At 33.3% G+C, this 15,287-nt stretch overlaps 1 protein-coding gene across 1 annotated transcript in view; it reads right to left on the bottom strand.

Annotated features, from left to right (window-relative positions):
- The window catches only part of LRP1B (LDL receptor related protein 1B), a 1,943,003-nt gene that overhangs the window by 704,530 nt on the left and 1,223,186 nt on the right, over positions 1-15,287 (bottom strand). The window lies entirely within an intron of this gene.

Here is a 15,287-nt window from a genome sequence, read left to right as displayed (position 1 = left end):
ATGAAGCAAATATATATATATATGTTGATTGTTGATAACCTTCCTCTCACTGATTTGCAGGTAACATTTAAAGCTTAAATAAAATGCTTAAAGAAAGTTTCCTATATTTTTGTTTTATTGAATTCTTACAGAAATATAGATAAGAAGGAGCACCACGATAATTCATTTAGTTAAATTTCTGATTATGAGAATTTGGGGGGCTAAAACTCCAAAATAAAATATCCTTAGCAAATAAACTCATAGGATGCTGATTTTTATTAGATATATATCAAAAATATTCTAACATAGTCATTCGATATAACATCTTGAACAAACACATATTGTAGATTTTTTCACTTAAGTTCTCTAATTTGTATATAAGTAATCCTATATAACTGAAATTAGATTATTAGCATAATACATAATTAGCGTTATAGAAATATTAATGTCAAACATCTAAAGATTATAAGTTAAAATTATTAGTAAAACTATCAAATTATACAAACAATTAATTTGATAATTATTTTAAAATTTTCTATAAGGGCTGGAGAGATAGTATAGGGGAGACAGTATCAGCAAACAGTGGATGGCGTGAGTCTGACCTGGTTCAATTTCTGCATAGCTGAGTGTGGCCCTGGGGGAATCATTGAGTACTGCTGGTGTGGCTTTGTTAGTGCCCAATACCAAAGACCTGAACAGTGCTACACCCTTGGGCTGTGGCATTAAACCACCCACCCAGCTGGCTGAGTATGGCCAAGAGTTGGGTTGAGCCTCAGAGCACACTTTGCAGGCCCAAGGACAAAAAAGAAAAAGAGAACAACCCCAAACAACCCATCCACTTTATGCGTACTGGATACAGTAGGATTTTATTATGAAGTTAACTTCTGTGTAATATTTTAAACATATTTATAATGTCAACTTAAAAACCGACTATGCAACACTGTAGTGAAAATTTTAGCTTTTCCCTTTGAGTGAACAGAATAATAATTGCCAAGAAAAACAGTAAGAAAAGCAGGAAACAAAAATAACTTAAAACAGAAGAGTAAGCATGTTGAGAGGAGTGTGTGCGACACCCCAGGGCGCTAAGTGCAAGCTTGGTCAGCTGGAGCCCTGGGTTCATTTCCTGGTGACTCATGGTCCCCTGAGCACTGAGCAAGTGGTAGCCTCTGAGCACCAGCAGTTGTGGCATCCCCAAAAAGCAAATAGGAAAAAGTCAGCATGATTAGAATTATGAGAGCTGTTACACACACACACACACACACACACACACACATATTCTGATATTTTAGAGATTATTTCTATTTGTTTTACTTTGAAAGATGCATTTTAACTAAAATTTATAACAAATTCACTCATAAAAACACAAAGAATTCCTAGAAATTCCTTAAAATGTGTTTCTTTTTTCTTTTTCTTTCATTTTTTTTTCTTTTTGGATCACACCCAGCGATGCACAGGGGTTACTCTTGGCTCATGCAGTCAGGAATTACTCTTGGCAGTGCTCAGGGGACCATATACCATGCTTGGAATTGAACCCGGGTTGGCCGAGTACAAGGAAAACGCCCTACCCACTGTGCTATTCCTCCAGTTCCTAAAATGTGTTTCTTTCCCAAAGTAAACATATGTGTCTTTTAAAATATCTCTTTCTTAGATGAATTAGCATTAAAAGTAAAAATGATGCACTATTTTGAAAATTGCTGACATTCTTTTTCTTAATAAAAGACATTCTATGTTATAGCAGTGTAAATTATTTTTCTGAGATGCGACTGGTAGTTAATACTGTAAAACTTTTGAAGAAAAAAGAATATTTGAGAGTAAATTAATACATTTACTCAATAATGTATTTATAATACCTTTATGAATATTAGTCTTTGATTTGAGATTTTTTAACTTTTAAACTAATCTTTAATTCAAAAAACATTTTTATTTTACAAAGATTTTGGCATCAATTCAATTCAGTAAATATTTGAGTTTTATGTGCTTATATAGCTATTGAATACAGGAGACAAATCTTGTGAAACAATTACTAGCAATATTATTCTAATATTAACAATATTAGCACTGTAGATGTCCTCCCATTGTTCATCGATTTGCTTGAGTGGGCACCAGTAACATCTCCATTGTGAGACTTCTTGTCATTATTTTTGACATATCAGATACACCACGGGGAGCTTGCCAGGCTCTGCTGAGCAAAGAGAATACTCTCCATAGCTTGCCAGGCTCTCTGAGAGGGGCGGAGGAATCAAACCTGGGTCAGCCGTGTGCAAGGCAAACGCCCTACTTCTGTACTATCGCTCCTGATCAAACAATATTAGAATAAGATAAAATAAGTAAGAGAAAATTGTTACAGAGAATTTTAAAGAAACAATAATCATAAATGTGTAAAAGTTTGAAAACAAGTTTCTCTGGTTTATTAGTTTAAAAGGTTTTGTAGATTGACAGATAATACTAGATATGAAAGCAATAAAATTATTTTATGGACAGCTGTCTTATTATATTATTTTAATATTCAAATATGTTCTACAAAAAGCAATTAAAACACAAAAAACAAATAAAAGGAGACCAACTTTTTTGGAGGGGACACATGTGGTTTCTATACTCAGGAATCTCACTTGCAGGGCTTTAGCAAGTGACCATAAGTGCTTTTGGGAATCCAATCTGTGTCAGTCATATGCAAGGCAATTGCCTTACCAGCTATACTATTTCTCCAGATCACAAAAGAAAACAATTTTAATAGTTTAAAGATTATTCCTTCAATACAACAGTAATGTGTCAGGATAAGAAACTCTCATTAATTTTGTCTTTTTTGATATCTAAATATTTTTTAAATTATATTTTGTACATGAAACATGTTTATGTTATATATCATTTTCTTAAATATATGAAATTTCATCAGAACTATATATACAGCAACAAAAATATGTTTATGAGTGATTTTCACAGAGCCTATAGTGACACAGAAATTTGCTTCAAACCAATAGTGAAGCAGTTGATGGTCTCTATATTACTGCCTCCTGATTAGACAAATGTCTCAATCTTATAGTCAGTGCAAAAACACCTGATTATTTTTAGGAAATATCTGTTCAGGTTTAATCAGTGAAGTAAAAACATTTCAAGTCAGTATATAGAATTGATTAAAGTGAATAATTGTGAATAAAAATAAAATAGGACACACAAAACTTAATAGACCATACAGAAACCAGTGAGAAATAATATGGGATTACCTTTAAGGAATAATGAATGAGTTAGAAAGGATATTGTGAAAGAAATTGTAGAAAAAAATCAGTAAGACCTGGAGAATTAATAACTTCACAGTATCAAAGGCAGTTTTGTTTTAAATTCAAATATTTAGAGAAGTAAAGTTGTATCCTATAATAATATATAATTAAGAAATTTTTGGTAGCTGAAAGATATTGGGTATGTTAAGCATAGTCTCAAAAATTTGAGGTATGAATCATGGAGTATCAGTGACAAAAATTATATTTTTGAAAAATGATGTTTAAAGCCCAGGAAATCATGAGATTGCTATAGACATCTTATAGAAAGAGGAGAAGGCAAAAACTATAGAAATGCAGAAGTTAATCTATGCAATACCTAAGATCTGTTATGCATTAAAAAGATTTTAATTAAATTCAAAGTGATAGGGAGAGATAAATGACAAGAGAGTAAAATAAAAATAGAATTTTAGATGCCAAGTGTATAAAAGGGGCATCCTAATATGAGACATCATTAAAAAAGTTTCACAAAGAGGGTATATATTCAAAGAAAGGTCATGTTGCACAGAAGAATATCAAAGTGTAGTGTAAATAATTAAAGATGTTATTCATTGAATCAATAATATATTCTAGGAACATTTTTTCAGTCGATTGGTTATTATAATTATAATAACTTAAGTTATTAAAATAAAATGTAAGAGAGGTATATTAATTAACCTTACTTTGTTTATCTTATGGTGGAAAAGACTCAATATAGAGGCAGAATGCTTGGTAAATAATTGCCAGTGACCACTGGAATAATCATTTCTATTAAAAAGATGGGAACTAGTTGTTATATTACAAATAATCAAGGGATAAATGAGAGATAAGCCAAAGATAAATCCCCTCTACAAGGGGAAGTATGACTAAATAAGTGGATTAATTAGATTAGAGCAATTTCTTGGGTGAAATCGAACTAAATATATTTATGGTAAGAAGAAAAGTAATACGAAGAAAGAAAGAGTGAAGTGACTTGTTTCCCAAAAGGCCCTGTCACAAAGCAAGAGGACATAAGATCAAGGTTATAGAAAATCTCTTCCAGGTAAAATCGAGGACAGGCTCTTGTTTTTATGCATGACTGCATGGAGAGAAGAGTAACTATGTATAAAAATGGCTGTGCCGGATCAAAAATAAATATACACAGCTCGTAAGAAGCACTTTGCAAAGCTTCTAATTTGCTTTATACACTTAGAAAATAGAGAACTTTCCAAATTTTTTTTATTATTGTAAATAAAAATACTCCATCAGGTTGGTTTTTGGAAGGGTAAGAGGTGAAGTTAAAAGTTCTTCATTTACAATCAATTACATGATTCTTAAAAAATATAAAAGCAATACGGGTTATTTTTGTTTTCCGTTATTCTGATTGATTTCAACAATTATCAAATTCACCAGTTCTCTTTGTATTTACTGGCACAACAATGGGAACGTAAAACCAAAACTAAACAGTAAAGAATATGGTCAGTCAGTCTCAGAAGTCCACAATGGATTTTCCTTACACAAAGGATCCGGACTAAGCATCACATTTATACGGTCACAAGTCACTGTCAGAATATCTCACATATCTTAGGTTTCTTAGTTTATTTTGCTGGAGATTACTTTTTATTTTGTTAAAGATAATTCCATTTTTAACTCTTAACCCTGGGGGGGGATTGACCTGATGGTTTTACAATGTAATGTTATTTGAAAGGTATACTTAGTATCAGCAATAGGACACCACTCTCAAAAAGAGAACTAAAGGAGTCTGCTACACAGTAACTGGTACTTTTTTCTCTACCGATCATTGTTTTTTTCCATATTCAGACTATTTCTTTCCATAACATTGACATCAGTAGGTGTAAACATTTCTAATTTATAACACAAAATAATACTCTTACTTTGAGACTTGTTTCATTGTTATTTAAACATATACTACAAAACCGTGGCTACCAATGTCACAGTTTAATCCTACTGACTCTCCAGTCTACCCCATTGTTCTTGTGGCCTGCTCTAGGCGTCCATGACACTTTTCTACTCTCCTCTCTCTCTCTCTCTCTCTCTCTCTCTTTCTCTCTCTCTCTCTATCTCTATCTCTCTCTGTCTTTCTCCCTGTGTCTCTCTGTCTCTCCCCTTCTTTTATCCACTGTGTCTACAATATTGTTACTGAAAGGGTATTATGCATACCACTCTTTGCCCAGAGTGATCATTTCCAACCATCATTGTCATAGTAGTCCCATCTTTTTTCATTCCATGTTTAATTACAAGGAAATATGCCACATTAGGATATAACAAGTTTTTTTGCACATTGCATCCTATTTTGTTCAAACTAGCTTACTAGAAACATTTAGCATCTAAAAACTGGGGACAAAATGAATATAGTAAGAATCTAAAAGCCATATCAGTAAGTAAATATGTATTAAAACAATGGCATGCCACTACACACCTATTAGAAATATAGAAATCAAAAATATTGAATGTATACATGTAATGCTGCAGATGATATTGAAAAATAGGAATTCCTTATTAATAATACATAAAATGCAAAATTGTATATCTACTTTTAAACATAATGTGCCAGCTTTTTACAATATAAAGCTTGCTCATATTACCATGTTCCTCAATATTTTCCTGTAAGAGTCAAAAATGTATGTGCATGTAAAATCTGTAGAGAGATGTTTCTAGCAGCTTTACTCATAACTGACAAAATGTACACAAAAACCAAGATGCCTGGAAAAATAAAACTGTGGTACATATAACAACAGAACATATTTAATGGTAAGATAAATAAGCTCTCAATACAGAAAAGACATGGAGGAATCTTAAATACCTGTTATTAAGTGAACTAAGCACAAACATAAAAACATACTCAAATGCCTTATCCACTGTACTATCACTCCAGTCCAGGTTCATTTGCCTTTATTGACAGGGTAGTATCATATTGAATATATATATACATGTTAATATATATGTTTATACAGGTCCACATGCATGAATGTATATATACATATGTATGTGTATACATGTATATATTCAAGCACCAGTGTGCCAGGATAATACTCAGAGCATATGGAAGACTGGGAACTATAAATTTGTGAACATATTTTACAAGGCAGAAAAGGTCCTTTGCTCTCTCTGGAGGACCTAATAATGTCATATAGTTTTTGATGTATACATCTTTCAAATCCTTTCTGAGGATTACTTCCAGATATGTTACCTGTCTTGATGTTATTGTAAATAGAACTTTTTCCTTATTTCCCTTGTAACTCACATTGCAATCAAATGCAACAAACATTTTAATGTGTTTTGATCTTATATTTATCAACATTATGCAATGTTTTTATTATTTTGATAGATTTTGATAGCAATGAGGATTTTTATGTATTGCTTTAAGTCATCCACAATAGTAAAAGTTCCACTTACTCTTTTCAAATTTTGAAATATTTCATACATGCTTCTTGATTATTATTTCTAACCATAACTTCTAACTCTGCGAAAAGTAATTGGAAAAATATACATGATTGACTACTTGCAAATATAAGGGGGTATTTTATCTCTAATAGACTGGGTTTTACTGTAAATTTTTCAAATATGGAATGTATTATGCAAAAGCATTTTAATCACAGATGTATGTAAAATTTTATCTAAAGTAAACAGTATTTATTGAAATGATCATGTGATTTTTATTTATATGATGCCTCATACTAATTAAATTGTATTTATTCAACCATCTTTGAACAACATATTAAATTAAACTTTGTCATGATGAATAATTCTCTTGATGTGTTGTTGAATTAAATATCCCAAGATTCCTACATAGAATTATTTTTAAATATATGTTCATCAGACACTGTTATTTTTTTAGGGGGTTGAAAATAAAATTAACATTCACTTTATAGAATGTAATTATCAACCCACTACTCTTATACACATATTATTATGCGGGAACAATTTACTAAGGATTGATACAGTTTTTCTATGAAAGTTTTGTAGAATTCATGGTGAAGCCAACTGGTTCATGCATAGCTTTGTCTGAAAAATCTTTTAATTATTCTTTTGATTTTGTACAATTATTAATTGTCTGTTCATGTTGTATGTTTGCACCTGATTTAGTCTTGGAAGTCATGTAATTCTAAAATAAATGCTACAAGAGCCAGAGACATAAAACAGGAGGCAGAGAGCCTACTTTGCATGTGGCTCACCTGGGTTAAAAACCTCTGGTCCACACATTGGTCCCTAGAGTACAACAGGGTTCACACCTAAGCAAAGAGATAGAAATATCTTCTGAGCAGCTTCACGTGCGTCCTCACACAAATAAAACAAAATGAAATGAAACCATTTAGGTTGTTCAATTTAAATGCATAGAGATAGTGACAGTAATATGTAATAATTTTCTGAATTTCTATAGTGTCTATTGTAAATCTGATTATTTTTTATCATGGTTTTATTATTTTTAGAGGGTTAGCAAGGATTTTCATTTTTCATTGATTTTATTGATACTTCCAAAGAAGCAGCTCTTGTTTCATTGATCTTTTATGAGTTAATTTCTATATTTCACATCCCATTTGGTGACCTCAAACATTTAGTGTAAACTGTTAAAGGAATTTGTTCTCAAGTTAATTTTATGATGTTTTTTGAAGGGTAGATTTTTTGACCATAGATCTATTCATATGCCTTTCAATATCATCAAAAAGAATTAGAAAATTTAATCTATGCCCCAACACATCTATTGTATTGCTACTTCACTTTGTCACCTCATTATTTCTCCCCAGTGTTACCAGTACTCATACTTTATTAACACACATTTGTTTTTATTTTACATTCTATCTTCTTATAATACTGCATATTTTTCTTATCAGATTCAGTTCTTAAAGCCAGTGAGACACCACTAATTGTATTGAATATACCCACCCAGTTCTCTAGACATAAAAGTTTGTAGTTTGTATAACTACTCAAAGAGGCAGTCAGCAGCAATGTTCTCTTTTTATCATTAAATAGTCTCTAAAATAAAGTAAAGTTTCATTTCTGTTTTCCAGGAGTGAGTTGGATTCTAGGGACATAATCATGGTCCAAACATTCTGTGATACCATTCTATTTCCCAATTACCTCAAGATCTGTCCACCTGCTTCTTTCTGCTGGGTTCTATACACAAACTAAACAGGCATTTAGTTTTAGTACAGGTTACACTTCATAATTCTCTTTTATTTCTGTCTACCAAATATATACTATATTAATGTATATTCTTCATATTCAATGTGTCCCACACTTCCTATTATATTTTATCAACACTATGTGATTCTAGCAGTGAAGAGGTAATTTAAGTATGGACTTAAAAATACCATTCCATATAAATTATTTTTATACCTAGATAATGTTAGGAAAATTATCAAGTCTGCAATCATTGAAGAATTTTCTCTCAATGAAAATTATATTTTTGGTAACTGAAACAAAATGCTGAATTGAAAAAACATTGTGTTTTTTTACATGTATCTTTGTGCATATTATATTTTTATACAAAATTATTCTTAATGCAGCATGTGTTTAATATATTGTCATATATAATTATTCACTCCATTATTCATATTGAATTTTTCTTCTTTCTTATTTTAAAGTAGGTAGTGTGTGCGTGAAATTTACATTTACAGACTGAGGACCTATAATCCATATTATATTAGCATAACTTTTTAATGGCCAAATTACTTTTCCTTTCTAATTAAAGAATGACATTAAAGAACTGAAGCCGAGAAAAGTATTCACAACGCTCGCCTATCCTTCGCCAACTACAGGACCTAGATGGCGGCTCTCCGACATGCTGATGGATCTATCACATCTTCCAGAAGGGCAATGGAGAGGATGATTCAGACTTCTACTCAGATCTCTTTGACAATCATGTCCACCTGCCCACATACCAAATTCTGCAGGATGGATATGTTATTCCCAAAATCCTCCCTTCCAAAATCCAACATGCCACTTCGTTAGGAAAGACACATATAGCACAATTTGTTAAACATGGTTTCCTTGCTCCACTTCACATTTCTTGCTCCCTTATCAAAGATTAGAGCTTTGATAGATCAAAGATCATATATTTGGGGGTGTGTGTCAGAGTACCCTGTTCCATTGGTCTGCAGTTCTGCTTTGTTCCAGTACCATGCTGTTTTAATGACTACTGCTTTGTAGTATAGTTTGAAGTTGGGGAGGTTGATTCCTCCCATTTTCTTTTTCCTAAGAATTGCTTTCGATATTCGTGGGGGCTTATTGTTCCATATGAATTTCAGGAGTGCTTGCTCCATTTCTTTGAAGAATGTCAAGGGTATCCCTATAGGGATCACATTGAATTCCACCTCATATCTCTTCATTCTCAGCAATGGAAAACAAATTATCAAATGCTTCCTTTTCAGCAGGTCCGACTTTAGAGGGGAGAAACTCCAAACAATAATATTGAGTTCTTTGTTGAAGTATTGAATGTAATCAAAGTAAAGTGAAAGTAAAGTGAAATTTATTAGTTACACTAGCTAGTGGGGAGCTGGAGAGGTGGGGAGGAGGGGGAGAGTTATACTGTGATTCTTGCTGGTGGAATATGTGCACTGGTGAAGGGATGGGTATTCGAGCATCGTATGACTGAGACTTAAACCTGAAAGCTTTGTAACTTTCCAAATGGTGATTCAACAAAAGAATAAATTTTTTAAAAAGCTAATATTAGCTATACAGGTTCACAATATATGATCTTGGTGAATAAGAAAAAAAAAGACACATACAACACACCGTCCGGACAAGGTCAGACCCGAATACCTGAAGAATCTGCCCCCAGTATGCGTCAATACACTGGCTCGGCTCTTCACACACTACCTGTCTGAATGCAAGGTTCTGTCTCAGTGGAAAACCAGCAGGACCATTCTGTTGTACAAGAAGGGAAACATCCATGGCATTGGCAACTATCGCTCAATCTGGCTGTTGTCTGTCGTCTATGAGAATGACTCGTGTCATTCTGAATAGAATAGGCAGAATACTAGACGAAGGACAACCATGCAAGCAAGCCGGGTTCTGAAGGAGATTCAGCACGATCGACGATATCCACATGATGACCAAACTCATTGAAGTTTCCCAAGGGTTCAAGATGCCTCTCTGTCTAACGTTCATCGACTTAAAGAAGGCCTTCGATTCTGTTGAGACTGAAGCAGTCATCGATGCCCTAGCCAAACAGGTCATTCAAACCCAGTACATCAAGATCCTCGATAAGCTGTAATATGGATTCACCACCAGGATCTCACCATTCTACAAGGAAGTGATCATTGACCTAAAAGGGGGATATCATTTCACCAAAACTCTTCAGTGCCACTCTTGAGAACATCATGCAACAACTGGAATTGGAAGGAATGGGAGTGAAGATAGACGGTCAGCAATTACACTACCTCCGCTTCACTGATGACATTGTCCTAACACCAAACATTAGCAAAGCGGCACAAATGCTGGCCGACTTTGGCCACGAGTGTGGAAATGTCAGATTGCAGCTGAATCTCAACAAGACAATGCTCATGAAAAATGAACTAGTCCCTGAAGCTTCATTTGCTCTCAATGGAACGAACAGCTCTGAATGCAGTAATGTGTACCTGGGTCGACAAATCAACATGAGGAACGACTTGGTGCCAGAACTGCATAGGAGGAAGAGAGCAATGTGGAATGTCTTCAAGAGCATCGAAGAAGTGGTTAAGAGGAAGAAGAACCTCCAACTCCGGGCATATCTTTTTGACTCCACCATTCTTCCTGCACTACTATATGCCTCAGAGACCTGAGCCCTACGCAAACAGGATGAGAACACTATTCGGGTATCCCAAAGAGGAATAAAAGAGCTATGCTAGGAGTATCCCATCTCACTCAAGTGAGAGAAGGAATCCCAAGTTCTGACCTCCATCAACGGTCAAGAATCAGAGACACTGTCTCATTTGACAAGGCATCAAAAATCAACTGGACTGGTCATGTAATGCAATTCAGAGATGACCGTTGGTCTAGAGCTGTTCCACGGGACGTCAGAAGACCTCATGGCTGCCCACCAACTAGATGGTCAGATTTCTTTGTCAAATCCCTGAATGAACGATTTGAGGCTCTTCCTGTTCCTAGAGCAATCAGATATCATTGGGCTGCACTAGCACATGACAGGGACAAGTGGTGATGTTACTAGTGCCCGCTCGAACAAATCGATGATCAACGGGCCAAGTGATTAAAGAATGAGTATTTTTTTTCATGAAAAATGAACCTGAACTTCATCAATTACCAATTGTCAAAACCATAACATAGTAGCAGTTTTGTTACTCTAAGCACAAGAATTAAATTAAATGTAGTCATTGATCAAGATAAAAATATTTTGCGATAAGAAAAAATCAATGATCATGATTTTATTTAAGTTCAATTTATTTCTTACTCTTTTATTGGAATATACTTATTATGTGTATATATTCTAACACTAAAAGATGTTAATTTATATTAAAAGACCATTTTAACTGTCGAATATAGATCAGTTACTTTGATTTTTTAAAAACACCTTAATGTTTAGAAATACGTGTAGCTAGGGGCTGGAGAGATAGTAGAGCGGGTTGAGGCTTATCTTGCACAGAGTTGAACTTGCTTTGATTCCTGGCATTCCACATGGTCCTATAAGCACATTTTTAGTAATCTCTGCTACGGAACCCTAGTAACCTCTCAGCATTGCTAGAAGTACAAGAGCAAAAGCAATAATCCTTGCAATTAAATGTGAACTCTGGTTCCTGAGCATGCCAGGTGTGGCACCATATCATTACAATATACACACATTTAACACACACATATACAATATTGAATTAAATAGCTTGAAGGTATTCTAGATCACAAAACTGAGAATTCAATTAGAATTTAAAATGCAAAAAATATTATACATATACACACATTTTAATTCGTATGGCATATGTCTAATTCTCTTTAATGTTTGCAGTGTTCTTAAACATCTATCATAAATAAGAATTTATACATAGTGAATTATGTATACTCACCAGTTAGATATATTGTGATTTTTAATACACAGTACTATGAAAGACACATAATTTAATCATTAACTTTCACATATCTTTTAATTTTTTATTTATACTTGAAGTGCTAAAGGCATAAAATATAAATTGTAATAAACTATTTTATGCAATGCAATTACACTTATGTTAAAATTCTTGGCACTGATGCCCAATGTTACTGCATGGCTCAAATACTAAAGTGGCCCAAACCCTTCAACTCTATCTTTAATTTTTCTCTGGTCTTTAAGGAAACAATTCAACTGTATAATAAACCATTATACTATAGTTACCATTTTATATTACATTTACATTATAATGGAAACAAGTTCTCTTACATATCTAAGCTGAAAATATTTAAAATTCAACATACATCGAAAGAATTCTATCTAAAAGCATAAAATTAAGAAATAAGAAGTGTCATAAACCTGTTCTTAATGAAATATTTATATACATGGAAAAACATGATACACCTGCAGAAATTTTACTTAGTAGCCCTTTTCTTGCATTTATTCTCTTTATATTTGCCATAATTCCATAAATTTATCTCGTCTCCTGAAATTATTTTAAAACTCCTGTAAGTCTGACTACTGTATTGATTTTGCTGAGATGACATATAACCTAATTCTACCATATTTTGAATCACTAAACATTGAGTTTATCTATGCACATGTTGATGTGTGTGCTAATAAGCTTGAAATTTTTACTTAATATTTATTTTTTAGTTTATTTTAAAAGATCTCACTTATTAAAGCCATGATGACTAAAAGGATATATTTACTTTTTTTTCTCACTAGTCATTTCCTCATACTTCAGATTTCTTTGTAAGGTGGTTTATATTAAGTGGAAATACTTAAGAAATGTTCATATTAAAATATCAATTTTTATATTAAAGATTATACATCATATTATAAGAATGCTTTCTTATAGAATTTCTATCATAGAAAGTTAAAGTCAGGTTTTAGTGATAACATTCTTTCTAGAACTTTCTTAAGCTATTAGAAATCATTTATCCTAAAATGTATATGCTAGTTTCATATTTTATTGTAAAGTTTATTAAATCTTAAGAGCTTTTTGGTTAAACTCAACTTCAATGTCATTATATATATTGTTTTTCTATAGATCCACCAGTCCCTTTTATATTCCTTGGAAGACCTTTATCTGATATATCTCAATATTAGACCAATTAACTAACTGCAGAACAATATGAGAAAAATTTTGATAAATATACTTAAAAGAGCATATTATGAATTAAATTATTTATTAAATATAAACATGTTTAGAAATTTAATAGCTCATCTATTTAATAGTATTTGTCAGTTAGCCCATAAAAGATGATTTCTAAACAAAAAGTAAATTTCTAATCATTAATTCCAAACGTGAGACTAACTGTATCTTGTAGGAAAAAGAAAAGACATATAATTGTGAAAATGTTGTAAAAACATCATCTAGCAAACTCCACACAATAAAAACCCCTAATTTTTATATATGCTTATATTACCACATGATTATTTGTAACTTGAATGCTCAATTGTAACCAGGAGATGTATTCAAGAAATTAGTTATTGGGGTTGGAGTAATAGTACAGCAAGTAGGGTGCTTGCCTTTCATGTGGCTGTTCTGGGTTTAATCCCCAGCATCCCATATGATCCTTGCAGCCCTTTCCTGGAATAATCTTGGAATACAGAGCAAGGAGGATGCCCTGAGTACTGCTGGTGTGACCCACACACACAAAAAGACATTATTTGTTGTTTACAGTTATTCCTTCCTTCCTTCCTTCCTTCCTTCCTTCCTTCCTTCCTTCCTTCCTTCCTTCCTTCCTTCCTTCCTTCCTTCCTCCCTCCCTCCTTCCCTCCTTCCCTCCTTCCTTCCTTCCTTCCTTCCTTCCTTCCTTCCTTCCTTCCTTCCTTCCTTCCTTCCTTCCTTCCTTCCTTCCTTCCTTCCTTCCTCCCTCCCTCCCTCCCTCCCTCCCTCCCTCCTTCCCTCCTTCCTTCCTTCCTTCCTTCCTTCCTTCCTTCCTTCCTTCCTTCCTTCCTTCCTTCCTTCCTTCCTTCCTTCCTTCCTTCCTTCCTTCCTTCCTTCCTTCCTTCTTCTTTTTGATTTTTGGATGGGGAAGGTGACACACCAGCGTTTAAAGAGGGGACTGGCAAGAATTATGCTGGTCAGTTTTCTTCTTGCTAGTTCAGGGCTAGGCTGGCATTACGTATAGTGTTTGGTCCAGCAGAGGATAGGTAAGCAGTGCTCAGAACCCCGGAAGGTTACATACACATAGCAATATATAATAGGGTGGGGACGGGATGAAATGCTTAGGACAATGGGAATAAAGTCAGGGCCACATACCACACTCATGTCAGGCATGTTTTCTGCCTTTCCAAACCATATTTTCAATCCCTTCTTTTTTATTTTTCATTTTGAATGTCCATGTGTTTTCCTCACAGCAGTAATAACTTCGCATTTCAATGACATACTAAGTTAAGTGCATAAAGTATCACTGTGTACTAGTGATATATATATAGCCAATTCAAAATTCATTTTATAGATGATTCCCTGATATATCTTGAAATCTGTTGTAAATTATTTTCATAGGTTTTATGGGTGATAATATCAAACATTTTATAAAGTATTTAATAGATTACAATGTACTTTTCTCTAAACTTGAGCTAATCATCTGGTAAAGGGAAGTAAATAAATGCCACTTTATTGTAAAACATAAGACTTATTACCTAAATATGAAAATCATAGAAAACTTTATAAGCAGGTCAGCAACTCTCAAAACTAGTCCAATGTTTGAAAGTCAATGCTTACACATATTATAGTAGAATCTAGCAGTAACAGAAAACAATTCATAAACTAAGTTAAAATAAAAGTAGTTCATTTAACCTTCCATTTCAGTCATCTTCATTGATATTTATGTGACTCTTGATCAATGGAAATAAACCTATTTGTTCCTCTCTGAAATATCAGACTAAATCTGGTTGCAAATCTCAAAACTGTATGCTGACATTGTTACCAGCAAGATGTTTGACTTTTTTTTAACTTGAATAAGTTTTCT

The sequence above is a fragment of the Sorex araneus genome, chromosome 1 (genome assembly GCF_027595985.1).
Source record: "Sorex araneus isolate mSorAra2 chromosome 1, mSorAra2.pri, whole genome shotgun sequence".
NCBI lineage: Eukaryota > Metazoa > Chordata > Mammalia > Eulipotyphla > Soricidae > Sorex > Sorex araneus.
Note: the sequence above shows the minus strand (reverse complement) of the source record. Positions and strands in the feature narration are given on the sequence as shown.